We start from the raw sequence: 13,566 nt of genomic DNA, 5'->3' as shown, positions 1-13,566 counted from the left end.
CCTGCCTCAGCCTCCTGAGCCTTTAGGATTACAGGCATGTGCCAGGATGCCTGGAGAACCCTGGTTTCTTGACCTCAAGTTTCTAGTGTTGTAACTTCCTGAGAACTTGTCCTTCATTCCACTTCTCTCCTTGGCAGACAAATGAAGTGGCTCTGCTGGGGATGGGGAGGAAGTATAACTAGGATGTGACCCTGAATGTCAGGCCCCACCAGTTCCAGATGGATCTTGACTGGGCAAGGGAGCTGCCCCGGGAGCTGCCCCCATCTCCAGGGGAGATGGCCTCCAGCCCTGATGTCCAGGCCCCAGCCTTCCTGCCTCCTGGCAGAGCAGGTATAGGAAGGGAATTGAATGGCAGCTAGAGGTTGTCTTAACCTTGTTACTCAAACCTCTTTACCTAAGGTCTAGGGTAGCTTCCTTCACCTGATCTCAGCCAAAATTCAGAAGCACAGTGGGGCAGCTTCCTATTACATCATCCTACAGAAACTTGGGCCATCAGCAGTTCATATGTAGATTTAAAACTTTGCCTTTGTGCTTCCTAGTGGTGGTAGGGGGGGAGGAATGAGAAATGTTAAAGTACCAATGAAAAACCTTACAAATACATTATGAAAATATCAAAGGATTGAACCCAGGGCTTTGTGTTTGCAAGGCAAGCACTCTACCTACCGATTGAGCTATCTCCCCAGCCCTTTTTAACCCATTAAGATGTTAGAAGCTGCGGGGCAGGGCTGGGGAGATAGCTCAGTCCGTAGAGCGCTTGCCTTCAAAGCGCAAGACCCTGGGTTTGATCCCCAGCACTGCAAAAAAAAAAAAAAACTGCTGGACACTGTGGCACATACCTGTAATCCCAGCTCTGGAGGCTGAGGCAAGAGGATCTTGAGTTCAAAGCCAGTCTCAGCAACTCAGTGAGACCCTGTCTCAAAATAAAATACAATAAAGGACTGGGGATGTGGCTCAATGGTTAAGCACACTTGGGTTCAATCCCCAATACAAAAAAAAAAAAAGGGTACCCTGTATGCAGTTTCTCCAAATAACCAGTTCAAAATATGCTAGGGACATACATTTCAGTCCTGCAGGTGGGCCTGGTGGCTCATACCAGTAATCTCAGCTACGCGGGAGGCTGGGGCAGGAGAATCGCAAGGAAGTTTGAGGCCAGCCTCAGCAACTCAGGTCCCAAGTAATTTAGCAAGGCCTGTCTCAAAATAAAAGGGTTGGAAATGTTGAGAATAGGGATTTAGGATAAAAAGAAATACTGAATCTTAAAGGAAATGCTGACAAGCTACTGAGATACAGAAAGCAGTTGTAAATCTTGAGCAACAAGCCCTTGGCTCATGCCCTTGTAAAATGAGGGAAATACCCAAGCACAGGGAACACTGGTGTGAAATTGTGCAGCTCCACCCTACGTCTGTTCAGAGGCAGCCCTTGTATAAATGTCACACCCCCAGGCCAAAGCAGGGCCGCTGCTTACTCCAGAGGCTGTCCCTGTTCTCCCTTGAATGTATCTGCTTCCTAAATCAACCTCTGTCTGAGCCTTTGTCTGGCTTGTGCTGAAGATCATTTCTCTCAGGTGTGCCATCGAACCCTGCTGTTCCGGAGTTCCATTCCCCCTCTCTTTGGGGAATTCCTCAGAACCTTCTCCAGAGACCCATGACCATGTGCTTCAGTGGTTAAGCACCCCTGGGCTCAATCCCCAGTACTAAAAAAAAGGATTATTTTAGAGTGTCATATCTACTTCTATCAGTCCTATTTCAGGTGGATGTGTTTGGAGCCCCAAAGAGAATTATTTGCATTTCCACAACAGGGATTTGGAGGGTACTTTTGCTAAACTCACTGGCTGTTCACTTGCAGAAGTGAAACTGACTTTTAGTGGGAACTCAAGCAGGGTGAAGCCTGGCATTTCTGCTCCTAGGGTGCATCTATGTCCTTTATTACCTTAAACTTTGGGTCAGATTCCTGCTCAGCTCCTGCCTGTAGACATGTTAAAACCTTGAGGGTCTGTCTAAAAACTTGTAATACAAGGCTGGTTGGCCCCAAATGAGGTAAATCATTTTTGTCCCCCACCAAGGCTGAAGGCACCAGGGTCAGAGTAGCTAAAGCACTTTGAAGATTTGCAGGGACCTGAAAATAAACAGATTGTCAACTGCCAGCTTTTACAATGTCCTATTCCAGACTCCTGGAAGACACCTAAGAGTCCCTAGTCATTGCCCTAAACCTTCCAGGAATAGCAGCCTTGTAGGCACCTCACCCCGTGGCAAGAATGCCCCTAAGCATAAGCAAACACCACAAGACAGAAACTGAGGCTGTGCACCGTGGAAGCAAGCAATCATGGCTTCTAGAACCTCACAGGACCAGACCTGAGAATATGGTCATCCAGACCATATATTTTTTTTTTCTTTTCTTTTTGTTTTTCTTTTGGTACTGGGGATGGAACCCAGGGGTGCTTAACCACTGAGACTCATTTTTTATTTTGAGACAGGGTCTCATTAGGTTGCTGAGGGCCTCGCTAAATTGCTGAGGCTGGCTTTGAATATTTGATACTCTGCCTCAGTCACAGGAGTCATTGGGATTACAGATGTGGGCCACCACATCTGGTTCAACCAGACCACATTTTGACCAAGACTACTTAATGACACACACCTCTCACACTCTCCTCTAATCCTTCCCCTTTTTAAATCTGAAGCTCAGGGTGGCACATGCCTGTAATCCCAGAGACTTGGGAGGCTGAGACAGAAGGATCACAAAGTGGAGACCAGGCTTAGCAATTAGGAAGGTCCTAAGGACTTAGTGAGACCCTGTCTCAAAACATAAAAAAAAGGTCTGGGGATGTGGTTTGGTGGTTAAGTGACCTTGGTTCAATCCCTGGTCCAAAATAAACAACAGAGAAACCTGAAGTTCACATCAGCAGCCCTGAAGACAGGGCTGATACCACTTGATCCCTCCTGTCTTCCTGGTATACCTAATTGATTAAGTTCCTTTCCTGACTTTCTCCATTACTTTTTCTGTTTGGTTTCTGGGGTGAGTAGCTGGACCTGATTCACTGGGACCCCCAGGCTTCTGGTCTAGGAACCCTGGTAACATTGCTATCAATTTTCTGCCATTTACAGAGTTGTTAAATTCTTTAGTCAAAGACAGGCGAAGACTCTCATGGAGGGTTGCTTCAGTACACAGGAAGCATTTTGACTGTTGCAAAGCTTTTCACTGTCCCATCTCCATGTAGATATGCCAGGTATTTTTAGCACTATACCCTAAGCTGCTCCTGCAAGCTAGTGGAAGTTCTCAGCGGAAGGTTAGATACCACCAGACAGGTAATGCTGGGCTGGGGATGTAGTTCAGTGGTACAGTGAATGCACAAGGCCCTGGGTTCGATCCCCAGCACCCTCTCCCCTCCCCCACATGCACAGAGGCAACATTAACAACATATTTAGCTTAAAGATCAAATTGGCTCTTTTTTTTTTTTTTTGTAGTGCTGGGAGTTGAACCCAGGACCTTGCACGTGTTAGGCAAATGCTCTATTGCTGAGCCGTATCCCAGCCCTCTTTGTTTTATTTATTTATTTATTTTTTTTGAGATAGGGTCTAACTAAATTGCCCAGGTTGACTCTGAACTTGCAATCTCCTACCTCAGCCTCCTGAGTAGCGGGGAGTACATACCCAACTTCACACTGGCTTTTATTAGCAATTTGTGAATTAGGCTACATCATATTCTATTAGACTTGGCAGAAGAGTTGATTTTTATCAGATGGCTGGAGCAAAAATAAGACATCAGCAGATTAAGGGTTGGAGAAATAGCTGAATCATAGAGCATTTGCCTAGTATGCACACAGCCCTGGGTTCAATTCCTGGTAATACATACAAAGATCAGTTTAACATCAGGTTACTCAAATTCCTTTCCTTGTAAGGGTTAAAGCAGAGGGAACTTCCTTAACCTAGCTAAAACTGGCCTGTTTAAGGATTGGCTAGCGACGAACCATAACTGCTCCTAACACTTCTGATTTCTCAGAAGGTCAAAACCTTAGCCATGAATCAGGAACGGTGGCACACGCCTAAAATCCCAGAGGCTTGGGAGGCTGAGACAGGAGGATCTCGAGTTCAAAGTCAGCCTCAGCAAAAGCAAGGCACTAAGCAACTCAGTGACACTCTGTCTCTAAGTAAAATACTAAACAGGGCAGCCAGGGATGTGGCTCAGTGGTTGAGTGCCTGTGAGTTCAGTCCCCAGTAATCCACCCCCTGCTACCACAAACACATACACAAAAAACACAACACCTCAGCACGAGTGACTCCATTTTAGTTTTATCTGTTGAGGCCTACTACAGGAACTCAGTCCAAAACGATACCCTCCTCTAAATCTTTTGTCCTATTTTTTTTTTTTTTAAACTGGTACATTATAGTTGCATGCAATGGTGGGATTTGTTGTTACTCATACATGCACACAATACAGCAATATAATTTGGCCAATATCATTCCCCAGTATTTCCCCTTTCCCTTCCTCTCCCTGGCCCCTTTCCTCTACTCTACTGCTCTCCCCTGGATTTTCATGAGACCCCACATATGACAGAAAACATACGACCCTTGACTTTCTGATTTTGACTTTTTTCACTGAAGGTAACTTTCTCGAGTTCCATCAATTTTCCTGCAAACGACATCATTTCATTCTTTATGACTGAATGAAACTCCATTGTGTAAACATACCATATGCCACTTTTCTTTGTCTATTCATAAATCAGCGGTCCCATAAGCTATTGTGAATTGTGCTGCTATAAATCTGGGTCTGCATGTATCACTACAGAGAGGACTTTATGCTTTAGGATAAACAGGCATGACGTAGCTGGGTCATAGGGTGGTTCCATGCCTAGTCTTTTGAGGAAACTCCATGCCGATTTCCACAGTGGGCCTCCTGTGCATTTTATTTAAGTGCTGAGGCATATAGCTCAGTGGTCGAGTACCTGCTGTATCTAGCATTTCTAAGGGCCTCTTACCCTCGGCCTTCGGATAGGGAGGCTGGCTTGTCTACATACCACAACTGATCCCTTCTCTTGAACAACTCATATGTACCAAATTAGAGCACCAGATAATTGCTTTACAGTGAGAACAGCAGTAGGGGTGGGGACAAAGGAAGGTTGTGGTCACTGTTAAACTACTCAGAGGAATCAACTGTGAGCAAGTTGCCAGTCACTTCAGCCTCATGGAAATGGAGCCAGGAAAAGGGGTGAGCCCTTTCAAACCACTTCTCTTTCTTTCTTTCGGGTCCTGGAGATTGAACCCAGGGGCACTGAACCACTGAGCCACATCTCAGCCCTTTTTATTTTTTTTTTTTTCTAGTTTGAGACTGAGTCTTGCTATGTTGTTCAGGGCCTCGCTAAATTGCTGAGGTTGGCTTTGAACTTGCAATCCTGCCTCTGCCTCCTGAGCCACTGGGATTATAGGTGTGAGCCACTGCACTGGCTCAAACCACTTTTCAAGGGACAGCGACTTAGATAAGGTAGGGCCTTGATTAAGACTGGTTACTCGTTGGGGCTGTAAAGCCCCGATGCTTTTGCTGGCCGTGCAGGTCACACCTGTGTCCTGAGTGGCCCCCATCACCAAGAGACGCCAGGTACCGTCCATTCATCAGAAATAATGAGCACAGCAGCTGTGGCTTCTAATCAATCTCTCCAGAGTGTCAGATGGAGACCAATTAGTGGAGGCACTTAAGAAATTCTGCCTCTCCAAGCAAATCGTCAGAAACTGCTGAGCCCCTTAGCAGCAATGCTGGGCCCCCGTCTCCTGCCTTTTCTCAGGTTTGAGTTGATCTTTTCTTGCTCCTGGGTAAAGTGGGGCCTGATTCCAGGATTAGAACCTTCAGAGACATGAGATCAACGCTGGAGTGGAGTTAAAGGCTTTTTTTTTTTTCTTTTTTTTCCAGTATTGGATATCGAGCCCAGGGGTAAACTGCATCCCCAGTCCTATTTCTTCCTCCCTTCCTTCCAGGGATTGAACCCAGGGGCGCTTAACCACTGAGTCACATCCCCAACCCTTTTTTTTTTTTTTAATATTTTGAGACTAATATTTGCTCAGGGCCTCACTAAGTTCCTGAGGCTGGTTTTGAATTTCTGATCCTCCTCCCTCAATCTCGCCAACTGCTGGGATTATAGGAGTGGGTCACTGCACCAGGCTTATTTTTTATTTTGAGAGAGGGTCTCGCTATGTTGGCCAGGCTGGCCTTGAACTTGTGATCCTCCCACCTACCCTCCTGAGTCACTGGAATAACAGACATGTGCCACCATGCCCAGGTCTACTAGTTATTTTGAAATCAGCAATTAGTTGCTGTCAATCATAATTACCCTGCCGTCCTAGAACATTAGAAGTCGTTCCTATCTTTCTGCGCTCCTTTTAATCTAAGTTTCTGTGGGCAATGCCAGTCTCCATGTTGTGGCCAGTAGTCACTTTCTTTCTTGGGCTGAGTCATTCATTCTCAGTGGCTGGAGGGCACTTGCAGGCCCTTGCTCGGGCAGGTCTTAGGAACCTGTCTTTGAGAGGTTAAAAAAAAAAAAAAGAAAAGAAAAAGGAGCTGGGCAGGATGGCACATGCCTGCAGTCCCAGCTACTGAGGAGGCTGAAGCAGGAGGATGGTTTGAGGTGAGGCTGGGAAACACAGGGAGACCCCAGCTCAAAGTAAAAAAAATCGTCCCCTCTAGTTGGACAATTTAGGGCAGAGATGGCCCAGCAAGAACATTTCCCTGCCACTCTGGGATACAAGCCTTTGTGCAAGAGGCTGTCTATTCTGCTCTGCTGGGTGTGTTGGGGGTCGTGTCAGATGTAGAGCAGGGGTCGCTCATGAGGAAGTAATACATTTTTTTAAAAGCCTCACCTCATCCCCTACTTTCTAGGTCCTTCCGGGGTTTTCTCCCAGAAACTTCCTACGCCTGCAAACCTGTGGGTTATAGGCAGTTAAACACGTTTATTCACAAATAGGTGTATACCCTGCTCTACCCTTTGTCTTGAAAGTTCCTCTTTTACTTAACAATAGGTCTTGGCCACCTGTTGGATTCAGCAGCGCAGACTCTTCCCCGTTCTTTCTAAAGACTTCCTGGAGTCCCGGGGTTATTGACTCCGCCCCCTCCTGCTGGCGATTCAGACCTCTGGGCTCCTTTCCTATGCACATTAAAGTTCTGGCAGAAAGGGGCTGATCGGGGTTCCCTCTTTTCCAGGTTCCTGAGGGGCATCCTGCTGCTGCCTCGGGACAAGACACACCCAGCGATCACTTATCTAAGGGGGGAAAATGGCCTTTCCATGCTGCCTGGCTGCTGCCTTATTTCTTTTCACGATCAGAACTTTTTATTTTTCCCAAATAAAAAGCCTTTTCAGGTTCTAAAAATGAATCCCATCCAAATGATGTGAGAAAAGTAAAAAGAAAGTAAAAAATCACCTGGGATCCTCGGATGCTACTTTGTGGACGCCTGTCCGTCAGACACACCGGGCCATGGGCAACCCCTTAAAGTGGTATCACTCCGCTCCTGGGGGGTCTGCCCTCCCAATGAGGTATAGAATGTAAAGATTTTTCTTTTGAAACAGTGGAATACACTGGTATTCTAGTCTCCGTTTCTTTCTTTTTTTTTTTTTTTTGAATCTGGAATTGAACCCTGGAGTGCTTAACCACTGGGCCACATCCCCAGCCCTTTTTATTTTTTATTTTGAGACGGGGTCTCGCTAAGTTGCTGAGGGCCTTGCTCCTGATCCAGCCACTTCCTCTTCTAGCTTCTCTGTTTTTCAAAAAGGCAGTGCTAGGCTGGGGGAAGAGCTCAGCTGTAAAGCACTTGCCTTGCAAATTTGAGGCTCAAAGATAAAGCGACCGTGGGCCCAATCTTCAGAACTGAGAAAAAAAAAAAAAAAAAAAAAAGACTTCGGAGAGGTCCCTTATCCCTTTACCATGTGTGGACAGGGTAAAAAGTTGTCATTTATGAACCAGGAAGCCAGCCCTCACCAGACATTGATTCTGTGACCATCCTTTTTTTTTTTTTTTTTTTTTTTTCTCGGATTAGGCATTGAACCCAGGGGTGCTTATTCACTGAGCTACTCCCTAGTCCTTTTTTATTTATTTATTTATTTATTTATTTATTTATTTAATTTTAAGACAAGGTCTCACTAAGTTGCTTAGGGCCTACTATATTGCTGAGGCTGATTTGAACTTGCAATCCTCCTGCCTCAGCCTCCTGAGGGATTACAGGCATGTGTCAGTGCACCCTGTCAAATTTCTGTTGTTTATAAACCATTCAGTCTGTGGTATTTTGTTACAGCAATCCAAACAGACTAAGACACCCCAGGTGAGCTCCATATCATTGCCCCGTACTCCAAAGTCCCAGTCTCTAGCCCAGGTCTCTCCAGAGACCCCTCCCCCTCCCCTGGGCCTTTCCCTAATTCCTAAACTGGTTTCCAGTCTTGGCTTCCTCAGCCAGAAATGGATGGCCCCAGGAAGCCTCTAGAGCTCTACCTTCCTCAGATTTCTGCCCTAGGAGTTACCTCCCTCCCCAGGGCCTGGGTTCCAGTCAAACCCCACCCCTTAATTTATGATCCCCCTTAATGATCAGCCCCTAAGTTCCCTCCCATCTTGCTCAGCCTTCTCTCCTTTCCCGGCCTCTTCCCCTCCCTCAACCCTCAGGTGCCCTCTCCCAGACCATACAGTGCTTTTCACTGCTTGAGTGGCTTCCCAGGACTCTGTCTAGGGAACACCCTCTCTGGACTTCAAAACCCCACTCAAGCCTCCCTTGTTTTTGTTTTGAGGTACTGGGGATTGAACCCAGGGGGTCTCTACCATCTGAGCTATAGTCCCAGCCCGTTTGTTTTTATTTTGAGACAGAGTCTCACTCAGGATAGCCTCTTTTTAAAAAAAAAAATATATATATATATATATATATATATATATATTTTTTTTTTTTTTTGCGGTACTGGGGATCGAACTCAGGGCCTTGTACTTGCGAGGCAAGCACTCTACCAGCTGACCTATCTCCCCAGCCCTGATATATATTTTTAGATGTTGCTTATTTTATTCACTTATTTATATGTGGTGCTGAGAATCGAACCCAGTGCCTCACACATGCTAGGCAAGCGCTCTACCCCTGAGCCACAAAAACCCCAGCCCCATGAGGTTAACCTTTTAATTTGTGATCCTCCTACTTCAGCCTCCTGAGACTGGCCACCATCCCTGGCCACCACTACTGGCATGTCTTCCACGCATCTTTATCAAGCCATTTTCCCCTCACTCTCTTGCAATTGTTTAAGTGCCTATCTTCCAAACCAGATAAGAAACTCTCCCAAGAAAGAAACCAAATTTTTGATTCACCTTTGAATCCCTAGTATGTGAGAGTGTGAGAAATAGGAAGTCCAGTGGTCCATTTTCAGAATATAGCCTTAATTGGATCCAATTATAGTCACTTTAATTATAGACCTTCCCTTTGCCAGACCCAATTTTAAAATTAGTTAATCGGTTAGATTGACCCCAAGCTCCTCCAATCAGGGCGAAGAGCCAGGCTGTGTTAGCGATAAAGGCAGGTGGAAAGCTCACCCAGGCTCCCTAGCTAGTCAGGTTCTGGTAGCACACCCTCCCGGCAGGAGTGAACGCCCTGCCTATCCGCTTTCCAGCACAGTGTTTGAGCTCTTGAGGCACCTGGGTATTTCCAACAGAACAGGCCCTGGCAGCATGTATGTGCCAGAAAACACTATTTAAAATGAGTCAGAGCCCGGCATGATGGCCAGCGTCTGTAATCCCAGTGGCTCCGGAGGCTGAGGCAGGTGGACCACAAGTTCAAGGCCAGCCTCAGCAAAAAAACAAGGCCCTAAGTAACATAGCAAGACCCTGTTTCAAAATGAAAAGTAAAAAGGGTCAGGAATGGAGCTCAGCAGTAACTCTGAGTTTCATCTCTAGTACGAAATAAAATGAGTCAGATAGGGGTTTGCAGGACCACACCTGTAATTTTAGAGACTCCAGAAGCTGAGGTAGAGGAGCTAGCCTGCGCAATACTTAGCCAGCAAGACCCTGTCTCAAGACAAAACGTAAAGGAAAGATAGCAAAAAGAAAAAAAAGAATGGTCAAAGTTGACACGGTGGTGTGCACCGGTAGTAATAATTACTTAGGAGGCTGAGGCAGGAGGATCGCTGGAGCCCAGAAGTTCAAGGCCAGCCTAGGTGACATAGTAAGACCCCCATCTCAGAAAACTTTTTTTTTTTTTTAAGTTATTTTTTAAATAAGGATGTGTGGGGGCTGGGGAGATAGCTCAGTCGGTAGAGTGCTTGCCTTGTAAGCACAAGGCCCTGGGTTTGATCCCCAACACCAAAAAATAAAAAAAAATAAAATAAAATAAAAAGGATGTGTGTTAGAAATTGATGGAGGAAGTCAGTAGCAAACAGGCTAAGGACTTGATATACCTGAGCTTCAGCTCTGCCCCTCCTAGCGACCACGCCCTTACAGAAGCTCCGCCCCCCGGTGCCCCGCCCCGAAGTCGGAACTACACTTCCCAGAAGGCACAGCGCGGCGAGCATGCGCAGCGCGGCACTCGGAAGCTGCGACGCCGAGTTTCACTCCGTCTGTCTCCTGCTGCGAGACTGAGCCCCAGACTGAGCTCTACCCAGGCCGAGCCGGACTGCAGCCCGAGCGCGGCGGTTCCCTCAGGCAGCCCCCTCGGCCTCCTCAGCCTCGGTGAGAGGGGCGGGCAGGGGTCCCCAGGGCGGAAGGTGTGGGGGGGACTCGGGGTCCAGCTGGGACCGGAAGGGGGCGGCCGTGCGAGTGAGGGCGGCTGGGCCGGGCAGGAGGGGAGCCTGGGGTCCGGGGAGACTGGATGGACTGGACGCCTGGAGGCCGAGTCGGAGCGGGGAGTCGTCGGGAGCTGGGGACAGGGAGGGGGCTGCCCGGCTCTCGGGGAGGCGCGCCCCTGGGAGTTCGTGTCTCACGGGACCTGGAGGGGCTTGTGGGGATATTGCCACCGAGTCGTTTACCCGGGTGTGCGTTCCGCTGGGATCTGCGTCCAGGCACAGGACTCCCTGGACCCGGGGCTGCTCTTGGAAGGAGTTTTTTGCCTCCTAACTCTGCGTCTCTGCTCGCTTCTCAACTGGGGTCTCCCTTCCCGCAAGCTTCTATTTCCCAGGGCCCAGGGCCACTTTGAGGGATCTTGCATGTACACTGAGAAGGATTTAGAAGACTTTTTCTGGAGCTGTCTTTTAGGGCCAGCTGCTGTTCCCCGCGCTGGCTTCACTTCCCTAAGTGCTAGCAGCATTAAAATAGGATGTGTACAGAGGCGTGGACCCTTGAGGAACTAAAAATATTTCTGCATGCCATCCTACCTCCTCTAGAGTTGTAGAAAGTAGACTTTTTGTTAGCCAGAATCAGGGTCAGGTTAAGCTATTCGGGTAACCAGGCCCTTTGTTCATTTGCTGTGTGACCTTGGACAAATTTTTACCCTCTCTGGTGTGTTGATTCCAGGATGCCTATGCAGTAGACTGGCCTCTGAAGTCCTGTTGAGCCTTTCTGAGAAAGGGCTCAGGTTTTATTTTTAACCATCCCCTTGATTGTTGAGTGGGCTGAGAAAGACTTGTACCTTCTGCCCTGCCCAGGCTGTTGGAGAATAAATCTGGTGATTTCCAGTTCCCAACCACAGCACGCAGATTCAACATCTGTGCACTCGTTTTCCCTCCCTGCTGTTTCTCAATTCAAAACCCCATCATCTTCCCATTGGCAAAGGTGCTTCGAATTTGAGTGGCTGAGTCAGCAGGCCCCAGCTTTGCTGGGTGTTTGTTGTTTGCATTTCATATCAAGATGGGAACTCAAACAAGTTACTCCTCCTAAAGATCTGGTGTCTCCATCAAGAAGGGACAGTTTGTGCCAGCTCCCCAGAGAGACCAGGTGAGAGCCAGGGGACTTGACTTTACTGCCTACTCAATCTGGTTTTCAGTAGAGAAGCTGGGCACTGGGGAGGGTGGAATTCCACCAGGATGAGAGGGAACCCTGGGAATTGATTGTTGATTGCCAGCTGTCGCAAATAAATTCAAGTGGCTTCTTGCCCGCTCCTTCTCTCGTCCAACCAGTCTTAGAGGATGCTTTCGACTTTAAGACGTGCTCTGTGGGTTGGAGGACGGAGGACGCAAGTCACAATTTCTGTGTTTGAACTGGGAATTTTCATTTCTTTCGTTGCACAAACCTCTACTGGGTGCCAGACAGGATCTCTGTCTTCTGGAAACTTGTTGGGTAGAAAGACACCCCACTGTTTATGAGGAGGTGTTTCGGTGTGATAGTGTGGCGCTGGGGGAACACAGGGTAGAGCTTCCCTCTCAGAGGGAGTGGGAAGCGGGGTCAGGAAAGTTCTAGACAGTGATTCCTAGCTGGGTTGTGGAGGAGGAGTGGAATTTGAAAGCAGGGGAGCCCACTTTTGCAGAGTCCTGAAGGAATTGGGGTATCTCTGGCCAAGCCACAGGTGGGGTGTGGTGGAGGAGGCTGGAAAGGTAGGCAGGGGCAGAATGTGTGGAGGGTTTTGGGGTCCGTGCCAGGTGTCACGGTTTGTCCCCCAGGTTTGTCCCCCCAAGGTTGATGTGCTGGAAGCTTGGCCCCCAATGTGGTGGTGATGTAGTAGAACCTTAAGAGGGGCCCCCACTTTCATGAATGGATTAATGATTTGTGGAGTGGAGTGGGTCTCCCAGGAGGACCTTCGTTCTCCAGAGACCTGGCTGGTAGAAGGAGTGGCCACTCCCACCTACTTGGGCACTTCTGTGCATCAGTTTCCCTTCACCCTTCTCCACCATGTTCTTTGGACCCTCCAGCCCATAGAGTTAATGAGCCAGGATTTTTAAGTTACCCAGCATCAGCTATTCTGTTTTAGCAACACGCAGGAAACACCAAAGCTCTGGGGCATGGAAGAATCTTAGCACAAAAATTTCACTCGGGCCTTTTTCTTTTTGGTTTCTTTTCTTACCTAATTTCTGTACTAGGGTTTGAACCTACTGATATTCCACCACTGAGCCACATTATTGAAATTTTTTTTTTTTTTTTTTTCTTTTTTGGTACTGGGGTGCTCAACCACTGAGCCACATCCCCAGCCTGTTTGGGGGTTTTAGAGACATGGTCTCACTGAGTTGCTTAGGGCCTTGCCAAGATGATGAGACTGGCTTTGAACTCGAGATCCTCCTGCCTCAGCCTCCCGAGCCACCTGGCTATTTTTTAAATTTTTGAAACGGGGTCTTACTAGGTTTCCCAGGCTGAACTCAAAACTTGTGATCCTCCTGCTGCAGCCTCCCAAGTAGCTGAGGCAACTGCTTCTGGTTTTGCCTTTTTTATATAGCTTTATCATACCTGTGTATTTCTAAGAAGAGCAAAGCAATAAAAAGTTACATTGCTAAGATTTATGCAGACTGTTTGGTGTCCTTGAGTTCATGTGTTTATACTACTGAGTAAGAGCCCCTGGGGTGAAGCCTCGCCCTTCTCTCAGCTAGTCATCATTGGACAGTTCCTTGCTTCCTGCGTGAGCTTTGACAGCCTGCTCTGAGCATTTCCATACAAGTCTGGTGTTATGCCTGGGCAAGAACGCGATGTGGGGAGTGGTCTTTTGCTGGTT

The 13,566-nt window shown here is 47.7% G+C and overlaps 1 protein-coding gene across 1 annotated transcript in view; it reads left to right on the top strand.

The window, feature by feature from the left end:
- Positions 1–10,505: 10,505 nt before the first annotated feature.
- DTX2 (deltex E3 ubiquitin ligase 2) overlaps positions 10,506–13,566 on the top strand; it is a 33,218-nt gene continuing 30,157 nt past the window's right edge. The window contains exon 1 of the mRNA XM_079120707.1: positions 10,506–10,664. The gene's annotated coding sequence lies outside the window, so the exon portion shown is untranslated. The remainder of the gene's footprint in view (positions 10,665–13,566) is intronic.

Source organism: Sciurus vulgaris (assembly GCF_902686455.1).
Source record: "Sciurus vulgaris genome assembly, chromosome: 18".
In the NCBI taxonomy this organism is placed as follows: Eukaryota; Metazoa; Chordata; class Mammalia; order Rodentia; family Sciuridae; genus Sciurus; species Sciurus vulgaris.
This window is presented reverse-complemented; position numbering and strand designations above follow the sequence as displayed.